This window comes from Macaca nemestrina, chromosome 11, assembly GCF_043159975.1.
Source record: "Macaca nemestrina isolate mMacNem1 chromosome 11, mMacNem.hap1, whole genome shotgun sequence".
NCBI classification, from domain to species: Eukaryota; Metazoa; Chordata; class Mammalia; order Primates; family Cercopithecidae; genus Macaca; species Macaca nemestrina.
The window spans coordinates 84,939,605-84,946,638 of NC_092135.1; the positions used below are offsets into that span (position 1 = coordinate 84,939,605).

The window sequence follows — 7,034 nt, forward strand, 5'->3', positions numbered from 1 at the left end:
GAGATGAATGACTGGAGTTAAAGCTTTCTCAAATCTGAGATTTTGGAGGGAGCTAGTGATACTGATTAAATTTTCACTCTGTTAAGTCAAGAATGCATGTAACATATTTAAGGATAAATTCTATAGAAGAGCAATAGAATATAAAACAAACACAAACCAATAAAAGACTCAGTTGTTTTAAAAAAGGAAAGAGCAATAAGTAAATTTAAAAAAGATACTCCAAGCACTTGGGAGTTGAAAAAAAATAAGTAAATAAAAACCAGGAGACATAAAATAAAATACAAAATGAGGTATTAAAAACATAAATGCTAATGATAAATTTACCTCTTAAAAGATAGGTAATTTCAAATTAAATTTTAAAAATCCAGTTGTGACCAGGTACAGTGACCCATGCCTGTAATCTCAGCACTTTGGGAGGCCAAGGCAGGAAGACTGCTTAACCTAGGAGTTGGAGACCAGCCCTGGGCAATATAATGAGACCTCGTCTCTATAAAAAAAATTAAAAATTAGCCAAGTGTGGTGGCGCATGCTTGTAGTCATAGCTATTCAGAATGCTGAGGTGGGAGCATTTCTTGAGCCCAGAAGGTGGAGGTTGCAGTGAGCCATGATCATGCCACTGTTCTCTGGCCCAGGTGACAGAGTGAGACCCTGTTTAAAAAAAAAATCCAGTTACATGCTGTTTATGAGAAATACACCTATACATGATCATAATGGAAAGATGAAAATAGTGAAATGTAAAAACATATGCAGGCAAAGATGAACCCAACAACTATTTTGCAGTATTAATGAAAGGCAAAATAGACTTTGAAACAAAAAGGACTTTAAGTAGAAGTAACGGCCTAGTTCACTAGAAAATACAGCAATCCTGAATACATATATGTTAAAAGCAAATAATGTCCTGAAAAAAATTCATAAAGTAAAAATCAATAGTATTAAAGTTGAAATGGACAAATTATCAATTGTAGTGGGAGATTTTGACATAATTTTCATCAAATGATAGATTGCATATATAGAACACTACAAATAATAAGTAGATGAAGGAAATTGTTTTCAAACACCCACAGAGTATTTTAAAAATTTATTTAAAATATTTATGTACCATAAATTTGCTGTTTTTTCATGTAGAGTTCTTGCAATTCTCTTTTGCCTTTTCTAGAAAATAATATACATGGAATTATTCTGTATATTAACTTTGGAGAAAGGTTTATTTCTCTTAGAATAATAGAGTTGAGATTCATTCATTTATTGCATGCATCAATATTTTATTCCTTCTTATTGCTGAATAGTATTTCATTATATGAATGCATTACATTTATTTATCCAGTCCCCAAGTGAGGGACATTTGTGTTGTTTTCAGTTCCTGATGATACTAACACATTTGTTTTAAAATTACCACATTTGTGTGAATATGGGTTTTTATCACACTTAGGTAAATGCTAAAATGTGGGGTTATTGAGCTGTATGCTAAGTATATGTTGGACTTTATAAGGCATTGTTTTCTAGAGTGGCTGTGTCATTTTGCATTCTCTTCAGCTTTGTATGAGAGTTCCTGTTGGTTTGCATCTCTGCTAGCACTTGGCATTGTCAGGTTTTTTTGTGTGTTTGTTTTATTTTACAGGCATTCTGATAGATATGTAATTGTAATTTTAATTTCATTAAATAAAGTAAAAGATAATTTTATATTATCTTTTAAGTATATTACTGGATTCAAATTGTTGAGGATCTTTTTTGTTTATATTCACGAGAAATAGTGCATTGTAATTTACTTTTATTGTAGTATTTTTGGTTGATTTTGGTATCAAGGTAGTCCTGGCTTTGTAAAATGAGTTGGGAAGTCTATACCCCTCAGCCTCAGCTTCCTTTTCTTCAAGAAATTATGTGAAATTAGTATTACTTGTTAAAAATTTAGTAAGATTTACCATCTGGAACTACAGTTTTCATTTTTGGAAGTTTTTAAATAAAATATTTAACTTTCTACTTGATGAAGACATAGACAATTTACTATTTAGTGAGTTCTGGTAATTTACATTTTTCAAGGAAGTGGTCTATCACATTTAAGCTGTTTAAATCATGGGCATAGAGTTGTTGGTACCATTAGTCTTTTAATATCTGTGGAGTCTGTAGGAGTCATCTCTTTCATCTCTTTGATGAAAGACTGTGGAATCTGTAGGATCATCTCTTTCATTCCTTATATAGTTAATTTGTGTTTTCATTTATTTCAAAATATTTTCCAAGTTCCCACTCTACTACTTGTTTGACTTATGGTTTATTTAATTTTCAAATCTTTAGGTGCTTTACAGATTTTTTTTTTCTGTTACTCGTGTTTGGAAAGTATAATGTATAATATATACAAAATATAATTTGATTTTTTCTGAACTTTTTGAGGTGTTTTATGGTCTATGTTGGTGAATGTTCTATGTGCACTTGAGGAGACTATGCATTCTGCCATTAGTGGGCAAGAGTGTTCTACAAATGTCAATTAGGTCAAGTTGGTTGATAGTGTTGTTCATGCCTTCTGTGTCCTTGCTGATTTTCTATCTACTTGCTCTGTCATGTCCATTACATGTACATACACTGGAACCTTTCTAGAAATGTTATAAAATTTGCTTTCAAAAGTCATATATATTTTAATAAAATGAGAGGAGAAAAATATTAAATTATATTTATTCAGATACCCAACCATTTCTTTTGCTTTATCCTCATTCCTAAGGTTACAAGTTTCCCTTTGTTATAATTTCCCGTAAGTCTTGTTTGAGTTTAAACTATTTTTCTGAACTTGTTGAATTTTTTCTGTAAATTTATGTTTTTCACTGAACTTGGAAGTTTTTCATCCACTACATCTTCAAATATTTTTCTTCACCAATCATTTTTTCCCTTTATTTCATAGATGCCAATGACACAATTACTAGGTTTTTTGAATACTGTTATTATATTATCTATAGGCACTAGAGGCTCTGGTCATTTTCATTTTCAATCTTTTTCTCTCTGTTATTTAGACTACACAATTTTTATTGATCAATTTTTAAAGTTTACTGACTTTTTCCTCTGTTATCTCTATTCTTTTATTGAACCGTCTGGGGAATTTAAAAATTTCAGGTGTTGTATTTTTTATTTTTTAAATGTCCAATTTTTCCCTTTTCTTTTTCCAGTAGTTTCTATTGCTCTGTTAAGAACATCTTTATTTCCATTAATTTCAAGAGCATTCACCTTTGCCTCATGGAGCATGGTTATAATAGCTACAATAAAGTCTTTATTCCAACATCTGGATCATCTTAGATTTGACATTTGTTGATAGTTGTTTCTCTGGAAAGCAGGTCCAACTTTTTTTTTTTTTTTTGGTTATTTGTATGTTGAGCAATTTTGCATTACATCTTCAAAATTTTGAGTAATGTGTTGTGAGACTCTGCCTCTTGTTAAAATCCTCTGAAGATGTTTTGTTTATTAATAAATCAAATTAGGTTCAGACCATGAGTTCTATCTTGCCTTACACTGGTGCTAGTTCGAATGTCAGTTCAGGGTTTAAAGTCTTTATTGTGTTATCTGAAACAGTCAGGGATTAGTGTAAGACTTTGGAGCTGATTCACAGATCAATTCTTAAAGCTTTTGCTATTCTTCTTTGGATGTGTTCCATACAGGCAGAGTTTGGGGGCACACCAGGGAATTTTCTTCTTCACTGCTTATTTATTTATTTTATTTTATTTTATTTTTTATTTTTATTATTTTGTTTGGAGGCGATGAGACCTGCTTGATTTGTTCTTATTATTTAATACACAATGACACAACTGTGATTCCAAGGTATGTAAATTGTGCCTTCTACTGCAGCTGAGGAGAGGGCAGGAATGGTATACCTGGGGATGGTGTGAGTCAGGAATGACAGGGAGGCGAGGAGGCCATGATCAGGGCAGCCTCCTCCCCAGGGCCAGGGACAGGGGAGTGGCCTGAGGAGCAGGGCCCAAGGGTAGCCTAGGGCGGGGGAAGTGGGTGGAGACCTCCTGTTGGCTTAGGTCAAGAGCTCAGAAGTGCCATATGGCTGAGGGGGTAGTGGCCCGGGAAGGACCAGAGGCAGGGCCAGGAGAACACCATTTCCTGGGGGGCTGGGGGCAGGGAGGTGCCCTACAGAAGAAGCCAGGAGGGACCTCCTGCCCCTGGGGTGGGGGCTGGGCTGGAGCAGGCTGCAGCAAGACCTGAAGCATGCGCAGGGCCTGAGAGCCTGGCTGGCTGGGTTGGTGTGTGTGTGTTGGGGGGTTCCCAGGGCAGCCTGGCCCAGAGAGCAGTCCAGTGTCTGCAGACGGTGCCCAGCGAGAGGCCGCAGACCCCTCAGAACCTCCCTCCTCTCTCCCTGGAAAGGAACTGGGGAACCTATAGTGCAAATCTGTGGATCACTCAGTTACAGAGGGAGGCTGTGCCCAAAAGTGGACACTGGGGTGCGCCCCCTCCACCACTCGGCCTCCACGACTGTCCTCAGTACAGCCGCTTCTCAAAAGAGTGCAGGCTGTGGATGCCACCCTTGATCTGGGCCGACGTGGTCTGCTTCTCAAACTTCAGCTCTCCTGAGTACATCGAGGATTGAAAGGCTGCGGCCGGATATCCTGGCAACTGTGTTGGATGCCCGCTATGAGATAGGACACGAACTTATGAATGGACCTTTTGTCCTGGATGGAACCCAAGACACATTGCGGGATCTTCACATTATTCCCCTCACCAAAGTATCATTTCTGCCTGCTGCTGCTCTTCTCCATGGCATCCAGTGAGTCCATGCCCCGGTACTTCTTGAGCCGCACCCCGTCTGAGAAGACGTACTCGCCGGGGGCCTCTGTGGTGGCGGCCAGCAGGGATCCCATAATCACTGTGGAAGCTCCAAGGGCCAGGGCCTTGACCATGTGCCCTATGGTCTGGATGCCGCCATTGGCTATGATGGGCACACTAAAGCACAGGGCATACTCGGCCACCTTGTACACAGCAGTGCCCTGGGGCCAAGGGCAGGCCATCACTTCCTGGGTGATGCAGATGGAGCCGCAGCCCATGCCTATGCGCAGCCCGTCCACACCAGCGTCAATCAGGTTTTTGGCCTGGGCTGCTGTCATTCCAATCACCTGGAGGTGGGGGTACTTCTGTTGGATGTAATGCACCATGGTAATCTGATACACCAAGTTCCCTTGGGAGGAGTCCAAGACTATGATGTCTACGCCCGCCTGGGTGAGCAGGTCTGGGGGGTATTTGTCATCCTCAGGGGTGCCCACAGCTGCCCCGCACAGTAGCTGCTTGTGGGAATCCTTGGAGGCCAGAGGTTAGTCTTGGTTCTTCTTCAGGTCTGTGCAGGCGGTGATGGCCACCAGCTCATGGCTATCATTGACGAAAGACAGCTTCCCTTTCTTGCTATGCTGCAGGATCTAATTTGCCTCTTTCAACATCAAGCTTGCTGGAGCCAACACCAGCTCCTTCCTTGGCATCACCACCTCACTGAGGAGGTTGGTGTGGTCCTTCTCAGCAAGAAAGTTGATGTCTCTGGAGGTGACGATGCCCACCAGCTTGCTGCCCATGGTGCCTGTCCCCGTGATGGGGATGCCTGAGAAGCCTTGCCACATCTTGGCCTCCAGCACATCACCCAGAGTGTGCAAGGGGCTCAGCGCCACGGGGTCCGTGATGAAGCCTTGTTCAAACTTCTTGACCTTCCGCCGCTCGTTGGCCTGGAACTCTGGGGTGCAGTTGTGGTGAATGAAACCAATACCTCCCATCAGAGCCACTGCGATGGCTATGTTGGCCTGTCACAGTGTCCATGGAGGAAGGAGATCAGCGGCATCTTCAGCGTGATCTTCCGGGTCAGGGCTGAGGTCGGGTCCGCCTCATCAGCTACGAAGTCTATGAATCCTGGGAGAATCAGGAAGTCGTTGCAGGTGAGGCGCTCAGCGCTGGCAAAGAGCTGCTGCGCGGTGAGGCAGTCCTCGGGCACGTAGCCGTTGCCGCTCAGGTAGGCCGCCATGCTGCCGCGAGACCCCGCGACATCCGCGCGTGCCGCCGCTGCTGCCGCCACCACTGCTGCTGCTGCCCCCGCGTTGCGGCGACGCTGCCGCTGCGAGCCGCGCGGGCCCGCTTCTCTCTCCCCCCCCCGCTCTCTTTTTAAAAAATAATTTTCTCTCACAGAGTCTGCCTCCCAGGGGTCCCTTTTTCCAGTCCCTCTGGCCAAGAGTCTTCTGTCTAAGTCTTCCACACAGTGGCACAGTTCTGTGTTATTAGATATACCCGGGGGATGAAGTAATGAAAGAAAAGACAAAAAATAAAAATGGGAATTCCTTCCACGGTCTTTAAACACAGAGGCCCCTAGAGGCCCATTTTCATGCTTCCTCTGTCCAGAAAGATGGATTTCTAGGGCTTACATTCATGCTGCTGCCTCTACATGCACTGAAGCTGGTCAGTGAAGCTGGCCTTGGGGCAGAGGGAGAGAAAAACACATTGGGATTTCACCTTCAACCTCCACTTTCCACCTCTTAGAGTCCCAGTTTCATAGTACTTTGACAGAAAACCAGAGTTTTCTCAAAGTTTTTGCTGTCTGTTCCCATCACATTGTTCCCTGATTTGGCCCATCCTTAAGTCAAGACCAGATGATCTTGAAGGAAAAATATCATAGGAAACTCACTATTGGCATACTGGTCATTTTTTGTTTGAGTTTTGATGTCTCTCATCAACCTTCTTGCTATTATTTTGTTTCAGAATCATCCTCATTTAAGTGTTTTAGTATTTTGTCCTGAATTTTTAATTGTAATGAGTGAACGAGAAGGATTCTAGCAGGCTTATTTCATCTTGGCTGGCACCTGAAGTCCATCCATAGGATATATTTTAAAATTGTTCATGTACTTGGCCACAAAGACAGTCTCTAAGAGTTGGTAACACAAAAAACATGTTCTCTGAAAACATTGCAATAAAATTAGTAAATAATGCCAAAATGTACTTTTCCAAATATTTTGTAGCTTAAAGCAGAAATTGTATTGCAAATTATAGACTATTTAGATCTGAAAAACAAGAGAAGCACAACTGAT

General features: G+C 41.5%; 1 pseudogene; it reads right to left on the reverse strand.

Moving 5' to 3' along the window:
* Positions 1–1,108: 1,108 nt before the first annotated feature.
* On the reverse strand, positions 1,109–5,980 carry LOC105468252 (inosine-5'-monophosphate dehydrogenase 1 pseudogene; annotated as a pseudogene).
* Positions 5,981–7,034: the final 1,054 nt, after the last annotated feature.